The 19159-nt window shown below is 54.5% G+C and overlaps 1 protein-coding gene across 1 annotated transcript in view; it reads right to left on the bottom strand.

Annotated features, from left to right (window-relative positions):
* Nucleotides 1–16036: 16036 nt before the first annotated feature.
* The window catches only part of PWWP2B (PWWP domain containing 2B), a gene marked incomplete at its 5' end in the record, with an annotated part of 9338 nt that continues 6215 nt past the window's right edge, over nt 16037–19159 (bottom strand). The window contains one exon of the mRNA XM_009074680.1: nt 16037–16068. The remainder of the gene's footprint in view (nt 16069–19159) is intronic.

The raw sequence follows: 19159 nt of genomic DNA, 5'->3' as shown, positions 1-19159 counted from the left end.
TAGTCATCTTGTCTCTGTACCTGTAAACAACTTCACTGACATCAGATGAACTGGATCATATTTTCCCTGTTCAGAATGTTTTATGTTATGGATTGGAGGAGGAGGAGGAAGAAGGCCAGGAGGAAATAAAGTGCTCCTGAGTAGTGCAGAGCCAACCCTTCCATCTAATCTCCTGAGCACTGAGTCCGTCCCGCCCTTTCCATGTGGTTGTGAGCAGTTTTTGGACCCCCTGACTCCACAGAAATCCAGGTTTAGGCCTTCATCTGGATGCTGGTTGCAGACCCAAAACACAGCTGTATAAATCACACACTGTTTAGTGACTCGTAAGAAAAACTGTGAACAGCAAGGGGTGGCTGAGGAAATAATTACACAAGGAATCCTGCAGACTGGAAACTGCGCAGGACACTCCCGGCGAAAAGCTGGAGGCAGCAGAGGAAGCTCAGCACCCACAGGCGCTTGCAGGGGTGGGTGGCAATAGGCCCAGGGTGCCAGGGTGGGATCCCCTCTGTGCCATGGCACCGAGGCAGGGACCTGCAGGGTCCGTCCCCTCCAGCACCGCTGGGTGCTGGGCAGTGCTCCTGGCTCGAGGCACAAGGAGCATCTCACCATTTGAAGCCCAAAGTGTGCTTCATTTAGGAAGTTTCATGCCAGTCTCCTGGCCTGCAGCATTGACAGTACCAGGCCGTGTGCTTGGGGTGTCACCAGGGGTAGGGACAGCCCAGTCCTGGTGAGCTTAGTTGGGCACTGGGCAGGGCTGAGCTGGCTGCCAGCCACCATGGGGAGCCTGTGGAATTCCCAAGCCTCCCTTTTATTTACCAATATTTCTCCTAACTTTCCATGAGCTGGAACTTCCCTGAGTGCCTCCTGAGCATCTCTCTCCCCACTCCAGTCGAGGCTAAAGGAACGCAAGAGGCCCAGGAGGGGACAGGGCTGTGAGCAGCCGCTTGAATGCCCCCTCCTTTCCCAAGGGGGGTTTGTTGTGCCGTGGAGCTTTGGACATACTGAGCTGTGTTTTCCTATGTACCAGTCGGATATTTTTATGGGATGGACTGTGGACAAAAGCAGAGAGCAAATTCATTCTGTTTTGCAACAAAACCAATGACTTCACTGAAAGCACAACCTGCCATCTTCTCCTTGGGAAAGTACCAGTGGGTCTCCAGCGCCTTCCTGAGCCCTGACGCTCTGCGTGCCCAGCGCAGGAGCAGCTCAGGAAGGAGGAGGAGGATGTTCCCTCGGGCGGGTGCAGAGGCTGTGCCGGGATGTGCTCGGCAGTGCAGCCATTCCCAGACAGCAAATACCACGGGGGTGAGTGACCAGAAATAACCCAGTTGTTTTTTTTTCCTTTTCCTCGTTTCACTCACAGCCAAAAGCAGCATCCCGACTATTTCCCTGATCTTTAACCTATGCCTTCCCCGACAATCGGCTGCGTTTTCCAAGTGAGACTGTGATCTGAGCTTCTTGAGCCAGGGGAGTCGGCACATCAGACTTGGCTCCTTGCCCATCCTGCTCTCATTCCCTGCCTGTCCAGCTACCATCTCCTGCCCATTCTGCTCCCATCCGCTGCCCATCCTGCTCCCATCCGCTGCCCATCCTGCTCCCATCCCCTGTGCATTCTGCTGCCATTCCTGCCCATGCAGTTCTCATTCCCTGCGCATCCTGTCCTGCTCATTGCAGCCTCCTTGTCCCAGCGCAGGCTGTTTGATTATGCAAATATAACTGGCCAGAACCTGCGCAGCCCCAGATGTTATAAATGGACACACAGTGATCCTGCCAAAGTTTTTCTTTTCATTCTAGCCAAGCTATGTGTTTAATTCTTCTCCATACGTGAATTCCAGAGGGATACAATACTCTGGTTCTTCTAATGGTTCTAAATGTACCGACCTTTCCATTTGTATGTGGCCTCTTGGAAAAGAGCTGATTTTTATTATTATTTTTACTATGCTAGCTGGCTCAGCTGTGCAGTACAGGGTCCTCCTGGCACAGGCTGCTCCTGCCCCAGAACTGGGTCTCTGCCCAGCCAGGAGGGTCTGCGGCGCAGCAAGCGCTGGCCACAAACTGTAGCACAGCTAGTGCCATGTGGGTGAGCACCTCAAGGCTCGAAAGTACCAAGTTCCCATCATTTTTGGATACTTCTGTGATTTTATGCATACTCCTAAGCTGGCCCCACTCAGCTCCCTTGCTGAGCGTGTACAGCACGTGTGCTGAGTGGGGCACGGTCACGCACGCACAGCACGTGGGCCCAGGTGCATTTGTTTACATGTCTTACCAGTATAGAAAACTAATCCTGGGGAAAGTAAGCACTCCAGCCTCACATTCCCAGCACTGCTGAGAGGGATGGTTACTCTGGCTTTTTTCCCTAGCAAAATCTTGCTTTAATGTCCTTTAAAAGTGTCCTTTGAACTTCAGCAATTCACCGTTGGCTCATGCTCCCAACAGCCAAGTGACATCAGGTTCAGTTTCAGGCTGCTCGGGGAACAGCCATAGAGATCTGTGATCCTTGAGCAACAGATACCTGGAAACTCACTACCAAAATCCAGAGCTGCAGAGTATTTTCTCTACTCTGGTACATCTCAGGGGCTTGCGATACTTCAAAATAGCTGTTTCCACCACTGAAAATAGAACCCACAGTGTACCTGCCATCACATATGGTCACTAAATATAACACCCTATGGCAAATGGCAACGAACAGGGTGGTTATGGCCTAGGATAAACCCAGGAGACAAGTAAACCTCACCCATAAATAAATAAACAGGTAAATAAAAGGTGGCCCCTTTACCTTTCCAAGTGCCCACAGGCTATTTTGAAATAGACATTTCTGTGTGTGACTGATGAATCTGCAGAGAAAGTAAATCAGACTTCAAGGTACCTATTCTGCAGAGGTGGGGTGAGCCAGTCCGAGTGCCCTGGCCCTGCTCTCCCCCCGTCACGCCGCGGGACAGCAAAGGTGGGGAGAGCAGAGTGAGGGGAGGCCTGAACCCTGACACCCGTGCCCAGGCACCAGGAGGAGCCCCCCTCCACCACCCACCCCCCTTTGGGAAATAAAGCTCTGTGTGCACAGTGCTTTACAGTAACCACAAACCTTATTACGAACAGGTCAAAGCCTGCTCCTGCTCTCTGGGTGTTATAATAGAAGCATTAGGAATGGTGGCTTGTCCCCCCTTTTCCTGAGTGGAGAAGGTGTGAGCTTGAGTGCCAGGGCATGGTTTCTCCCTGGACTGCACCTCTGGGGCTGCACAGAGCACATCTCCTCCCGGGTAGCTTTATGGCAGCACAGTGCAGCCAGTGCTCACAAACAGCCTGGCCATAAATCCCCTCTGCTTTCACTCGCTCAGCCTTCAGTCCCTGTCACAACTTGTTATACTTTTCCACACTGAGTTACTGAACAGATGAAGCCTCACCATCTCATGAAAAAAAACAAGCAGAGGGAAAAAAAAAGGCAGTGGAAAATTAAAAAATCCCTGAATTCTTGAGCTGCCTCATCCAGAAGCAGAGCAAGCACAGGCCCATTCCCATCACCCTGGCAATCACCCTGCGCAGTCAGCAAACTGCTCAAGCCCAAGCAGGGCTCTCCTTTTCTCCTCTCCCCACTCACAACAGGTTCCCACCTCCTGTTTGTCCTTTTAATTCCTTTGTCTATTGAACTGCAGCCATGAGTCAGCCCAAAGCACACACCGTGCTGTGAGATAGCTGGAGATAAGAACACTGGCAAGGAAGTAAAAGCAGACAAGGGCTCCCTATTCCTGTGACTGTGTGACAGTCAGTCCCGGGGATCCCAGATGGGAGTGGTACTGTGGCTTGTGAGGAGAGAGCTGCTGTGATGGCTCTGAGACCCCAACCAGCCCTGCCACAGTGCCCTGCCCTCGGGGCAGCTGGAGCCGTGGGATCCAGCGCTTGCTAGACGAAGGAAAACTTCCCTTTCAAAGCAATGACAGGCCACTGCTTGGACTCTTTCAAAGGAAATCTGCGAGTTGTTGATGCATAGAAATGTCCTTTTTTCCCCCCTAATTCCTTTATTTTAAGCCCAGGGCTGAACTTCCCAGGGCTGACAGGGAGGATAGCACAGCCATGCCACGCACTAGCAGCCAGGCATGCACTGCCTGTCAGATTCAGCTCCAGCAGAGAGCAGCCCTCACACGTGGTCCTCAACTTCATGAAGTTCTTCTCTATTGACTCAACACTCCCCCGCTTGGAAACATCCCAGCTGAGATTTCCAGGGCCAAGTCCCATGTGGGAGCATGGACCTCGGTAGATACCGTGTTTCTGGGAGCTTTGAACACAGAGGGCTTATCCCTGAATCTCACATCACACACAGTGGATGTTTTACCATTAGCCATAGATACCCTAGTTGTAAACAGTTTCCCTTTCAAGGTTAGCTGTGTCTCTGCTGAGCAGTGTCAGCTCCGTTGTGCCACTGACTTTGTGTACACACAACCCCCAGTGAAGTGCTCCCAGGGTTCCTCCCTGTCCATCCCCTCCCACAGCCCTGTGGCATCCCAAGGCCGCCTGCCTCCAGACTCACAGCTGGGGGGTCTCTGCTACAGCCCCTGGGATGCATCTTCCCACCCAGCCTGGGGCAAGTGCCCCAATCCCTGTTCCCACAGATACCACTCAACTGCCTCTAGCTGATCACCCCTTCCCCTGCATGTCTTCTACCTGTTTTGGCCTCACTCCTGTCAGGGCAACAAGACTTGTCTGTGCTTCTGCAATACCTGACAAGGTTAAGACCAGCAGGAGAGGAACTCTATTCCCTGTGCGTGAGGTGTGATTGCTCTGGGAGGGGTGAGGGCTCAGGTCCCAGAGCTTCACCTGGCGTGACTCAGCGGAGCCTCCATGGCCACGTGGGCTGGGCATGAGTGTGGCCCCTCCGTCCTTTTGTGTGGCCTCACGTGTCACCGGGGGCCTTAAAACACAGAGATGTCCTGGGGGGGACACCAGCCATTGCCCCCGAGGGGCTCAGACCGATGGAAGACAAGAAGTGTGCCTCAGGAGCCAGATACCAGCGTCTCATGTGGGCATGGGACAGATGGACAGCTCTAGCTGATCGGAAAACCCCACCCACTCCCTTAGCTTCAGGCTGAGAAACACAGCCTGTGTCAGCAAACCTGTTCCTCCTCCACACTCCTGCTTGGGGTGGTGGCCCCACAGCCAGCGCAGGCAGTGCTGTGTGCCAAGCTGTGCCGAGCTGTGCCAAGCCACTCAGAGTTGCTTTCTGTCCTGCTGCCAGTTTGTAAAGTCCATGGATAGCTCATTCCTCGGCTACATCCAGCCCAGTGACTCCGTGCTCATTAAAACGCCGCCAGAGCTCATTAGGGAGCACATGTGCCCCTGGTCACTGCGCAGAGAGCACGCACGGCTGCAGGGGCACCCTGCATCCAGTCCAGGCATGGATGCAGGGGGATGCCAACCTGTCCAGGGATGGATGCAGGGGGATGCCAGCCTCTCTGGGGATGGCTGTGGGAGATGCCTAACCTCTCAGGGGATCCGCAGTTTCCCACTGATCATCAAGAGCAGGTGCATAAAGCACTTAGAGCAAGGTAAAGCAATACAAACCTTCAAAGTAAAGCAAAGACCAAACCCCATCAAACCACAGAGCATCCCCAGGGACTGTCCCAGGGACAGATTCCCAGGCTGTCCCCAGTGCTTGCTTGCAGAGCTTGTTGAGTGGCTCTCAGAGTGGCCCTGGGGATCTCACAAAGCCAGATTACACCAGAGCAAGAGGATTTCCAAGCAATGCATATCACGAAGGATGTCCTGCCAGCAGCTTACGTGTCTCTAATCAGCCTGGCTCGTCAGCACATCCCACCTCGTTACAGCTGGGGCAGTGCCTAGGTGAGCAGGAGTGGGAGAGGAGATTTCCATATGACACCTGTGCATCAACGTGCACCACTTGCCACCACTGACTCCCTCGGGACAGTGTGTTTCCATGGGGATCGGGGACATTCCCTGACTCCCTCGGGACAGTGTTTCCATGGGGATTGGGGGACATTCCCACTGGAGCATCCCAGGTCGGTCCAGGAGAGCTGCACTGCCGCACTCCCTCACCACTGGCTGCAGCACAGCCCTTTCGACCAGGACACAAACCAGAAAAGATGGTCACAAAATGGATCCTGTGTGTGCTTCAGCTAAGTTACTGGTTGATTTACAGCTCCCAAACCCCGTCCAGCCACATCAGCCTTCCCAGCAAATGGCAAACAAGGCAAGAGAAACAGAAGCACGAGGGCAGGGAGTAGTTTGCTCAGGGTAGCAGGGTTTCCTGGGTGGGACCTCTGAACGTTCTGGGCCTGAGGTGGAGCTCGTGGCTGGCCTGGTGCACAGCCAGCCCGGTCTGCTAACTCCCAACATGACACAGGTGTGTATTGCCCATGGTCCAGGTTACAGGAGAACCACTCCAACCCCCGTCACTCGGCCGCCCCTCCCCAGCTGGACTCTGCTGCCTGCAGAGGCATCTGTGGGGGTGACGCCCACGGATCACTGCCCGTAACTGCGCGAGGGACCTCGGGGCCCTGGCAGCTGACGGCTCCCAGCTTGTTTCTGCTGGTGACTTATGGAAGGCGACTGTTCTCCTCAGGAGCTGTGACTTCAAACCCTGTGATTTATGAAACTCCCTATGTGCTGCTGCTCTCGCCACCCAGGCACGGTTCCAGCAGGGTTTCCCTGCCGCTGGCTGCTGCCCTGGGAGGGACCGGGCAGGCCGCACGTGGGGCAGCTGCCCACAGCCAGCCACGCTCCCCAGCACAGTGCCTAAAGCTGTTCTGCGCCTCACACCCTCTCTGGAGGGAGTGTCAGTTTTCCAGTGGCCGCAGGCTCCTGCAGTGCCTGGGCAACCTGAGCCCTGTGCTTGGGCATGTCCCACCTACAGCCCCAGTAGGGGCTTCGCTGGTGCCGTTGCTTGGATCTCACAAAAAGATCTGAGGAGCGAGGGGAACCCACCTCTCCCCGAATTCCTCCCCTCAGTCCTATCACCCAGAGCAAAGCCAAGCAGCAAAAACCTCTGCCTCGGTGAGATGTTCATGTCTGAGGAGGAGGGACACTCAAACCTCTCAAGGGACAAAAGGAATCTTGAAGGGCACATAAAGGCCACACACACATTATTTAATCACCAGATCCCCTGAGCTTGTGCTGTCTTTGGGCAGCACAGCCGAGGGTGGCTGTACACTCCCATGCTGGGACAACAGGTTGCAGCTCCAGAGGCTGTCCCACGGAAGCTCTGTGCAGAGGGCCCAGGCTGGCAGCAGCCTTGCCGTACCAGGGACTGCTCCGTGGGGAGATGGGACCGAGCTGCTGGGAGCAGAGCCCAGGCAGGTGCCCACTGCACCCCAGCCAGGGCATCAGCCCTTCAGTCTGTTCTAGTTTCCTGACATAACCAGGCTGGCAGGTCTCCTTGCAGCACCGCAAATCCTAAATATCTGCAGATGCATCCCCATAGGAAACAGTTGAAATGCCAAACCAAGATGCCTGAAATCCCCAATTGCTAGCAGATAAGCAGTTCATTTAGCACCTTTCATCCAGAGATCTGAGCCACTGGAATTACAGGCTCCCTGTGTTTGTCTGGCTGTTCAGTTCTGCTGCAAACCAATGTTTATTGACCTCAGTGGCACTTCCTTCCCTGCTGCGCATTTCTGCATGGGGCATTAGAGATCTGATGGCTCCCTGCTGGATTTTAGGGCACTTCAGTGAGAAGGCGGCATGTTGCTGCCATAGACATTAGTATTTGCAATGTTGCAGAGCTGCTTTCAATCTCACAGGGATGGGGAAGTTTGGCAGTGCTTTGCCCTAGGTGTGACAGGACACAGCCATGGAGCTGCTGTGGGCTCTCTGGTACGAGTTGCTGAGCTCCCCACACTCACAGTGAGTGCTGTGCCAGGGAGGGCACGGCCAGGACCTGCACCGGCAGCAGGCACCGCACTCCCACCAGTCCCAATGGCGGATGTGAGCGGCAAGAACGCATTTTCTAGACAGGAAAACAGCACAGCTGGACAGGGATGTGTCTCAGCACGACCTCACTTCTCTTTATGGTCGGTTTCTGCGGCTGCACGTTTGGTTCCCGTCGGTCCCAGCCCTTCCCCTTCTGGCACTGTCGCTGCTGCAGGCCTTGCCGTGTCCCTCCTGCACTGGGTTCACTCCATCCACCAGCTGGATGCTCTGTGGCACTGAGCAGTGGGCAGGGCTGGGGAGGTCCAGCTGAGCTGAAGATGGGGCTGTGGCCATGTATTGCCTGCCCAGCAGCACCTTCCCCATCCAGCTTCAGCCAAAACCAGCAGGAAGAGCAGTCTGGGTGACCCATTTCAGGGTGAAACATGTATAGGCTTTTCTTCTACAGCAGATGCAAAGTACTTCTAGAAGGAATGATTACTGCACCCATAAATTTCCAAGGTCCTGACTCCTAGCCGTGGCTGCTTGTGTGTGTGTCCCCCCCCCACCCGAGTTACAGGTCCTGTTCTGCACGGGCAGCACTGGTAAACAACAGTTTTGTTTGCTGACTTGTAGCAGAGGGAAAATACCAAAGCCCAGCACAAAAAATGCTTTTCTAAACAGAATGCTGCTCCACACTTCCCAGAGAGACATCAGTGGTTCCTCATGAAGGAAACGCTGGTGGCACCACCCAAAAGGGAGAATCCGTCGCTGCTGTGTGAGGAGCTTATCCCAACTGCTCCAGTGTCTGTAACAGGGGTGGGGAACCTATTAATTACAGCTGGTAATTAACATCTGTTGTGGGCAGAAGAGTTTAACCGTGGAACAAGGATGAGTTAAATCGAGGCACGAGATGCCCCGGTGAGAAGAGCAGCAGAACCCTGGCACAGTCCCTGCCCTGGCAGTGGGGCTGGGACCGGGCACAGCAGTGTTACAGAACAGGCTGAACTCGGGCAGGCACCAGCTCTGCCCCAGGGCCTTCTGCAGCCTGCAGGAGGGAGGGCACAGCAGCCTGTGCAGCTGAGGTTGTCCCCCACGCAGGCAGCAGTGCTGGCAGTGCCCGTGGCAGTGTCCATCCGTCCCTTCACAGGGACCAGGGGCGTGGGGTCCCTGCATCTCACTGCCCCTCCCCACTGTGCCACACAGCCAAATTTAGCTCCTCTGGCCAGCTCTGTGCTGACACTGCCTGGCACAGCAGCCTGACACGGAGCCAGCTGGGAGCCGCAGAGCACAGCAGGGTTGGAGTTAGGCCCTTCCCACCCGACACAGCCTTCCCCAGGGAATGCCATGTGGATTTCAGGTCTCTGAACTCAGCAAAGCTGGTGTGGCCATGCATCATCAAACTCCAGAATCGTCATTACCAGCTCAATTCCCTGTGAGCAGAGGGTGGCAGGCGGGGGCTGGGGAGCTCTCTTAGAGTCACGAAACATTTAGGCTGCTAAAGACCTCCGAGATCATCGAGTCCAACCCATGATCCATCACTACCTTGTCAGCTAGCCCAGAGCACTGAGTGCCTCATTCAGTCATTTCTTGTACACCCCCAGGGATGGTAACTGCACCTCCTCCCTGGGCAGCCTCTTCCAATGCCTGACCACCCTCTTCCCACCAGGTACCCATTTGTATGGGAGAAGCTGCACTCATGTAGCTCTTCAGCCATTTGTGAGTCACTCTGGGATTGGGTTATACTGAACAAGCTTCTTTTTCAATGTAAAAGATGTTTTCAGAAAGCAGTCATAGACAGAAAGGTGAAACAGATGTTCCCAAAGGCAATTCCTGCCCAGACCCCTACTCCTGTTTCTTGAAATTGCTGCAATTATCATACCACGAGCTGTTCCCTGTGTCAGGGACCATCCCCCGGGGCCGAGCCAGCAGCACGGATCAGCAGCTGACAGCATCTGGCACCAGGGAGAAAAATTACCTGGATAGTGTCATAAACTGCCTTAGTTCAAGCCACGGTGGGAACAGCCACGCAGGAAACTGCTGATGGAATTTTTGGTGCACACACACACAGGCCATAACATAAACAAAGATAAAAAGCATTATAACGGCAGGAATGATCCCCTTGTCTTCCCCTGGGAAATGCCTCCCACCACAGCAAAGACTGCCGGGAGGTCCTGTGTCAGCAGCTGCCCATGGGTATTGCCCCACGGCCACTGGTGTCCTGGTGGGTGCTGCCCAGGGACCCTACAGGGACATGTGCCTGGCCAGGGAGCGCTTGGAGATTTTGGGTTTGTGATCCCTTTGCATTTTCCAGGGGGAACACGGGTGTTTCACAGAGAACACGTAATCTTTCTTCCTCGGCCACCTTTTGAGGGACTTCAGAAGAAAATGTCATCTCTGAAGTAAAAGCTGGAAACTACAGGATTAATAGAATCTGCTGAGCTGGGGACTCACAGGGATCACAGAGTTCACCTCCTGGCCCTGCAAGGGACAGTCCCAAGCATCACACCGCAAGCCCCACTTTTGTGCTCCCTCATTACCAACTTCAGCACTTACTGTTCCCAAAATAACACCCATCCTTCCCAGCCCCTTCTCCCTAGGGCCATTACTCCGACTGCAGGATCCATCTAACTCAGCACAGACTCAGCTGTTCCTGAATGCAAAGCATCCTCACATACAGAAATAGACCCATGGACCTGACTCGAGAAAGTGGCACAGGCTCTGAGTTTGCCTCTCGGGAGGGAGAGCAACACACACCTCCACGAGGGCACCAACCCCACGAGCTCGCACCCTCCCTGCCGGGGGAGAGACCCAAATTCTAAAATTATCTGCACCAAACGAGCGTTTTCTCAGCCCACTCTGTATCAGCAGCCAGTGAGCAATTCACAGCAGGTCTAAGATTAGCTAACGAAGCACCATGACTCATCGGCCAAGCCTCTTCGCCGCTGGGAAAATTCTATTTCTCTTTAGCAACAGCCTCAGCGCTGCAAATTATAAATAATTAGGGTTTGGAGAGGCTGTGGGAACATGGGAATTCTTATTCGAACCTGGCTGATACAGATACTGGTGCCTGGGATGCTCCTGTGCCCACGGCATCGCCGATCACTCGCCGCCGCCAGCACTGTGCTCGGTGCCGGATGGGAGTAGGTCTGGCCGGGCAGGAGCACAGGCGACTGCTCCAACCAGCAGAGCCTGATCCCCAACTGCTCATTAGCTCACGCCCATCAGCAAATTAAAACCACGCAGAGCCATTATAAGGGGCTGCCGAGGAGCAGAGGCAGAATCCTCACCCCCACGCCAGCCGCAAAACCAGGCTGAGCTCCCACTCCGGTCCCGCGTGCTCGTGTGGGGCCACAGGACTCGGACACCCGCTGGTCAGTGTGCCCCTGCCTGGCTCCTCCACTCCCCTCCAGCCCCACTGCCCAGCCCGAGTCTCTCCACCAGGGAGAGCCACCTTCCCCTGCAGCAGCCACCACGCCTGGTGTCACCGTCCCCATCCCCAGGTTTGCCAGCAGCAGCACTGCCCCATCCCAGCCGAGAGATGCTGCATTTCATGGGACTTGGCCCTGGCACAGGGGGATCAGCTCCAGCCTTGGCACAGCCAGGCCCTGTGCCTCTCCCAAAACTGGGCCCACGCCCTGCGGGGCCAGCGCCTTGTCCTCTGTGCCACCTCTGTCCGCTGAACCTGTGTCTTCAGTGCTGCTCCATCAGCACCAAGGACTTTCAGCAAGGAAAACCAGCTCTTGCCTGCCCGGAGCCAGAGGCAGGGGCTGCTCCACAGGCAGTTCAGCTTCCCTTAGCACTCTCTGTTTCAGCTCTGTTCTGCATCAAGCCACACTGGCCCATTATCAAAGCCAAATGCTCCAGGTTGTGGTGCCCCATGCAAACAGCCTGCAGTTTATGTGCTTTTCCTCAGAAATCAGCTCTAAAAACAACTTGCCCAAGTTTGTGGTTTATAAGACGCACTTCAAAATAAATAATAATTGCTTTTAGGGAAAATATTTTCCATACACAACAGACGTTTGAGTGGATTACAAGATTCCCTTTAGCGGGGCCTGGTGGGGCCCTGCTGGAGAGTCAAGCACCTGTGCCTGATTCCCTGCACCCAGCCAGGGCTCAGGCTGCAGACACAGAAATGCGGATAGACACCACTCCTTGGTCTCACAGCAGAGCCATCAATTCTAGACACAGAAAAAAACCACATTGAGGCTGCTTGGAAGTCCTCTGCTAGAAGCAGGAATAAAAAAAAATCTGAAGATCCAGCAAAATAAGTAAATTCCCACATTCCAGGAGAGCAGGTATCTCTTTTGCCAGGATAAAGCTACTTTCACCTTTGAAGCTCAACTTCCCATTCTCTCCTGCTTATTAAGGGACACTGCAGCTGCAGGAAGGATTACTGCTGTGAGGCTGCAGCCAAGCCAGGAGAGATCGATGTAAAACTGCTGCTGAAATCCAGCACGTTGGCTGCGAGGACAGTTCTTCCCAGAGGCAGTGACTGGAAACCCATGGAAACAGGGCCAGCTGGGGCTGAGTGCATCGAGGGACACATAGTGATGCTGCTATCCTGGGCTGCGCCTGACTGGACAAGGAGCCTTGGTTGCCTCTGGTCCCCAGTACTGGGACTGAACCAGGAGGACCTGCATTGCCCTTCCTCCCGCAACACAGGGTGTGCTTGGAGGGCACATCTGCAGCCCATGGATAAACATCAGGTGTTGACATTGTTACTGGCCATGGGAAAGGAGAGGTGAGGATCAGTCCAATGCAATGAACCCAAAGACACTCCACCCCCCTCCACCCATGCGCAGCCCCATGACTGGTGAAGGTGAAGAGCTCTTTGAGAAGTGGATCCTCATCCTGTTCCCTCTAAGATGCCTCTTCCCCAGTTCAGCACTGGGGTGGGAAGAAAGTTGAAATGTCACAAATCCAAATTATGGAAGGTTTACCTCAGGGCAGTGGGAAAGCCTGGGGAGCTCAAGCACTGACTCTGCAGGAGGAAGGCCAGAGGGAGCCCTGCTGTGGGCAGTGCCGCGCAGCCAGCACGCAGCTCCAGCCATGGAGCTGCCTGTGTGCCAGGAGAACCAGGGCCCTGTCTCCAAAACCCACTTCTTCTTACTAAGGCTGCTCAGCTGTATGAGTGCTTGGGAGGCACAGGGACTTCCTGGGCAAGAGGCACCTCGGCAGAGAGGGGAGGGTGTTGGGGCACAGGCAGACCTCTCTGGGAGCCCTGGGCAGAGCTCAGACCCTCAGCTGGGCTGTGGTGGGGTGATGTGTAGGGCTGGGTTTAACCCACCTCTGGCTCTGAGCCACTGATTCTGAGCAGGACTCATGTCCACGCACCTGCCTCCTGAGCACCATCTTCTCTGTTACCATGTTTTACTGGTACTCTCTCTGGCAGTTCTTAGTAAAGTGGCAAGAATCCTGTGACTCACCTGGAGCGCTGAAATGTCACCTGTTCTTTTGAGCTGGTGTTGGGACAGACAGACACGTGTCAGATCACCTGGCATCACAAGGGGCACAGGTAAACAAGGAGTCCTGGCACACCAACCTTCCAAGTCTTTCTGGAGGAGGGTCCCTGCCCAGCCCTGGGCATGCAGCAGCAAACCAGCTCTTGGAACCTCCTGCCTGCCACACAGGGCCTGGCACTGGCATTTCCCCTCGCCTCTGCAGCAGCACTCTCAGGCAATAACAGCCCATTGTTTGCTTTCCACAGCGCTCAGTGATGTCAGAAATGTTGCACACCCAGGTGTGAGGACAGCAGGAGCCGTGCCTGGACTCAGCAGCCTATAAGGGAGGGTGGGAAGGTTTCCTGCAGGCATACAAGAACTCACTCCCCCACCAGCCCTGAGGAGCAGAAGCAGTGCTGGGAGCTGCCAGTGACCACTGGGGCAGAGGCCAAGGCCAGTAGGTCTCACTGTGCCATTGCACTTCTGGCAGGGCTGATGTGCACCAGGGGCTTTACTGCAGAGACAAACCATCATGGGGAAAACCAGACATTTCCTTAAACAACTCCACCCTGGGGACCACACCAGCATTAGAGGACGGATGCCAGGCTCGAGCAAATCTTCTCAACCCGTCTCAGGTCCCTGCCCAAAGAAAATCGGTGGCCCCACGTGTGAGCGATCACAGTTCCCTCTCACACACAGCAGAGTCTGAAGAGTTGGCCTGAAGGATGCTCCTGCCTCCTCACAGGACCTCGGTGCCGTGGGCTGCCTGCTCGGGAACATGGCCAGCACTCACCTACTGTCCTTGGCATCTCCTTTGGCCCCGGCGCAGCCCTTCACTAGAGATGGGAGCAGACAAGTGCTTTTCCAGGGAGCAGGGGGGAGTGGGGCCTTGGTTATTTTTATTTTCCAAGTGAACAGAAGGTTGCTTGTACCTCCCTGCAGCGCTCTACTGTAGTGCTGCAGCCAAACACTTGGCAGCACTTTTGGGCAGGGATTTTGTACAGTGCAGAACTGTGTAAGCAGAAAACACAAAAACCACCTCACAGCCCCTAGCTCAGCCCTGGCCTAGCTCAAGAAGATGCTAGAAAAACCCTCACAAAGAAGCCCTGAGGCCAGACAGCCAAGGGCTAAGAAAGGCAGAGCTGTTCCTCCTGGAGCAGGAGTGCTCTCAGCACCTCAGCCCACGCTGGGGATGGGCCCAGTGGGCGCCCAGGTAAACACCCTGCACAAAGGCTTCACACAGGGTGCACAACACCTCCCTGGCTGCACACTGCTGTCCTTATTTTTGGCAAACAGGAAGCTCACTGACTTGTTTGCAGAGGTGGCCAAAACAGGCCTCGGGAGACAGCTGTCCTGTCTCAGCATTCCGTGTCTCACACCACAGCCTTCCGCTGCACTCAGGGACATGGCTCTGGCTCACTGTGTGCTGGACTGAGACTCAGCAGAAGGATTTTGGTGCTGAGCTCTTCTTGTGTCACTTGGTTGCTGGAAAGGGAAGCTCTGACCTCTCTTGCTGACATGCAAAGACCATGATGTGAACCAGGAAAACGCGAGCTGTGTGATTTCCAACCCACTAACTCCAACTCAACCAGACCTCATCCCCCTGTTTGCTGCAGCAGATCCAGCAGACAGGAAGCAGGATCTGTGCACTGATCCTGCAGCCCCAAGGCAGTCTCTGACAACCAGACAACACTTCACTGAGCAGATACACTCTGAACTGTTTGTTTCCTCCAGAATCAGAAGCAATAGATTACCACAAATGAATGTTTCTGGGCTGAGGGATCCCAAGGAAAAGTGAGAGTAATGCAAACCCAAAAAACTAACTGACACATTCCAAAATCTTGTCCAGAGGTCACTGCAGTTTGTGAATCACTCGCACTTTGAATCTGGCACAAAAGCTGTGGCTGTTTGTTTGCTGGTTTAGACACTGCACATCACCTCTGGTCATATGCAACAATGAAGATCCTTCTGTCCAACAGCAAGTGTTCACAGGGCCTTAAATGTCATTTGCAGAGGGGGTGTGAGCACAGAAGCCAGCTCAGAACACAGACCCCTCTGGGGCTGCAGCCACTGGCTCAGCACTCGCCACACACATAGCTCGAGCAGCCCCAGGCTGTGCTGCTGTTCCAGGGGACTTCAGAAAGCACAGCGGGAGGACCCAAAGGCACCACGTCACCAGGACTGCTTGCTGCCATTGGTTCTCTCTGCTCCGCAGTAAACCACAGGAAACAGCTTTAGCACACGCAGTGACAGCCACATCGGTGCGTGTTGCACATCTTCCAATGTTTAATAGACACAAAGTGAGTCTGTTGTACTTAAGACACTACAATGATTTCATTCTATTGCATGTCCTGACCCAATTACATTTCTCAGAATACAGTATTGAATAAAAGTTTGGTAGCTTTAAAATTAAAAGTGTGTGAACTCTGTAAGTAAAATAAGCAGCAGCAATAGTTGGGGGGATTTTATCAAGAATAGCTAACTTTGAAGTAATAAATACATTCCGAGTTGTGGCTTTTGCTGTTCTCCTAGTCCACTGCTGTGTGACTGGTCAAACTCTCGTTCTAGGGTAAGATATTCTCAGGCCTTTTCTGCCAGCCTCACACCAGAAGAGCCTCCCAGCTCCGCGTCCCGTGCCCGTCACCTGTCCCGGGTGGGAGCAGAGCGCCCTCGTCCCCCGCCGCGCGCAGCCTTCCAGCTCTCCTGGGCAGCACGTCAGGGCACTGGGACTCAGCGACCCCCTGGGAGAACAGCTGTGCTCGTCTTCTGTTACCTTCAAGAAAGCGAGAGGAGAGGTTACTGTGGCAAAGCGAGGCGCAAGCTCCGGCCGCCCTCTAAATATAGCCAGGAATTCTACTCCCGGCCCACCCGGCCGGCAGGACCGGTGCCTGCAGCTCGGGAAGAGACTTGTCAGGTTAACAAACCCGAAGTCAGAGTGGGAATTTCCCCCAAGACCAACATGATATGAACCTCAATGAGGGTAATAAATCTTCAGTCTGGCTTAAAGGCGGTGCAGTCCCCGTTCAGGTGGGTTACTGCAGGTTAATCCACCACGGGTCCCTGTGGAGTGTGCCACGTGAGGAACATCTGCCTCCGCTTTCTAAGCGCAATCTACAAAATAGGATTATTTTCCCCTCGAGAGCAGCCATACAGAAGCTTTTCTACATACCTGAAACTGCTCCAGCCCTCAAGTGCTGCTGCAGTGCCCCAGCCGCGTGTCCACAGAGGCAGAGCTCTGCCTCGGGGGCACAGGACCCTCTGCCTCCCCACAGCTCCCTGCCACAGACCTCTCTCCCCTGGCCTGCTGCTCATTCTGGGAGGGAGCACACACCACAGCAGCATGGCAGACCCCTGGGGACAGTCAGTGTCCCTCCCAGGGCCACCCACCACTCCCCTCCCATGCCTGGGGAGCCGCACTGCATCACCGGGTACCAGTCACTGGGGCCAAGGGCATCTCCTGGAGAGGGGCGTGCCTGGTAAACACTAGGGAAGAGAGAAGGTCTCACCTGCACCCCTGTGTGCAGGAGGGACTTGCACTGGCCCTGTAAGTCAGCTTAGTGTGGAAGCCTTGAAAGAGTTCAAGGAGAGGATCCATTTGCCTTCAAGACCAAGCAAAGAAACCAGAAGACACGTGGAACAACTCAGTGATACAGAACCAAGTGAGAGAACGGCACAGAGACCTACACTCACCCTGACCAGCTGCACAAGCATCACTGCACCACCCTCCAGCACAATACAGCCTGCCCAGCCCTAACACACCTCCGTGCCACAGCAACCACCGTGGCCGAGTCGGAACTGCAAGACACACCAGCTTGGACCCATGTTCCTGACACGCAGGATTAATGCTGTGAGGGAGCAGACCAAAGACCTTCACACCTTCCCACAGTGGAGGTTTGTGACTTACAAACACAGAACACAATGAACCAAGAACACCAAACACAGGAGGAGGATCACAGCCCCAGCGCTGCTGACATGGCAGCAGCTCTGCTCCTGCAGGCAGGGGACCCACAGGGACACTGATTCGCCCAGACTCAGCATCCAGAATGATCTTCAGCATTGCACATACAATGGAGAACGCAAAAAGCTGATTCAACCCACCAGGAACGTCCGTCCCAAAAGCTATATTCCAGGGAAAGGCTGCAACCAGGTTTCATACACTCCTTCAGTGAGAAACTGGGAGGCCTTGCTCCAGGGCTCCGTTACCTACAGTCAACAGAGTAGAAATCCATATTTAATCCTGAAGGAGTGTCTACTCATTTGCCTTCTGATGAACAGAGACACTTTCAAGGGCAAAACAACAAATTCACCTGCAGGTTTATCCTCTCACACCTACCAAAGCCTTCACGAGGCCTGGCACAACATCCCTCGGGTGGCTCTGGAAGCGCTGACCCTTTTGGGACAGATTACAGGAGGAAGGCGAGTGGGGGTTACTGGATGGCAGCTGGGACTCCCATCTCTGACCCACTGGACCACCTCCAACTCCCAACGCACCAGGATCCAGTGACTTGATCAGGCTGGCAGCTATGCTCTCCATCGCTGGTGTGCCCAAACTCCATCACCTGGGCATCTCTGTGAAAAATCCTGCATCAAGGTTGAGGGTTTCTGCCTGTGGAAATGGCTCATTTCTGCATGAGGAAATGGCTCAGGTTATGGGCTGGAATCAAAACAGAGCAAGTCATCACTCACAAGGGATGTCAAACAACTAATTTGCTACAACTCATTTCTTCAGCTGCAGAGGAAATGTCCTTTTTAAGGAAACCCAGGCTGGCTGATCCTGTACTAGCACAGACCTAACACAGCTGAAACAGCAACTGGCACATCAGTGCAGGCACTCACAGAGTCCATCAGCCCAATGAAAAGAGCGTTGGTTAACAGCCTGCCCAGCCCATCCCCCCAGGCTGCGGGAGCAGCTCCAGCACCAGGTGTCCCAAGCACTGCTGACCCTCCTGTTACACTGAGTCACTCTGCACGGGCAGAGGAGCCACACGTGGACCTTCACCTCACATCCACAGGGACGGGCATGGGGCAGTCTTGGGGTGGGCAGGACACACAGCCCTGGCCCTCCCGTGCCAGAGTGCCGCACTGCGCTTGCTCAGAAAGCTCCAGGAGAAGCCAGAGAGCACTCTGCAGCTGACTGGAGAGCGGGCGGGAGATGTGGGGCATGGGGGCTGTAGGTGTGAAGAGCCCAAGCCCTCCAGAAGTTGAGGCACTAAGCCCCTCCGGTGTCCTCACTGCCCAACACGGGAAGGCTGTTTCAGCCACACGTAAGCTCAGCATGTGTGGAGTTCACTATTTGGCTAATGCAGAGCCCATGTGTTGTGCACAGGTAAACACACAGTGCAAAGCAGACACAGCAAGCAGATTCACATGAAATAAACCAGGACCCAGCTCCTCCTCCTCGAGTCTGCCGGCGAGCAGCTCCTTAAGTCTTTTACAGTCAGAGCTTGTCACTCAGCCCACACACTCCTGTTCACCTTGATCCCAGCGTCACCAACAGGGACTTGGGGATAAAACAGAACACATCAAGGCTGAAAAACAACAACTTGTAAGTTCTTCAATGATGAAGAGCTTTTACATCAATTCTGGGGATCAAAATCCTACCTTTCACACCTGAACATGAAAGTGGGAAATATTCAAATGTCCAAGTCCAGGTTGGAAAGGGCTTGCAGCAACCTGGTCTAGTGGAAGGTGACCCTCAGCCCCCGGAGCAGCTCACTGTGCTTCGGGGCTCAGGGACTCTCACTCAGCCCTGGAAGCAGCTCGCTGTGCTTCCAAGTGAGCTGCTAAGCCCTTGGTGGATAGAGATCTCCTTGGCAGCTGAAGTTACAGCTCCCATAAGCCGCTCACATTCCTAGCAACTATTC

Source organism: Acanthisitta chloris, unplaced genomic scaffold (genome assembly GCF_000695815.1).
Source record: "Acanthisitta chloris isolate BGI_N310 unplaced genomic scaffold, ASM69581v1 scaffold465, whole genome shotgun sequence".
Taxonomy (NCBI): domain Eukaryota; kingdom Metazoa; phylum Chordata; class Aves; order Passeriformes; family Acanthisittidae; genus Acanthisitta; species Acanthisitta chloris.
This window is presented reverse-complemented; position numbering and strand designations above follow the sequence as displayed.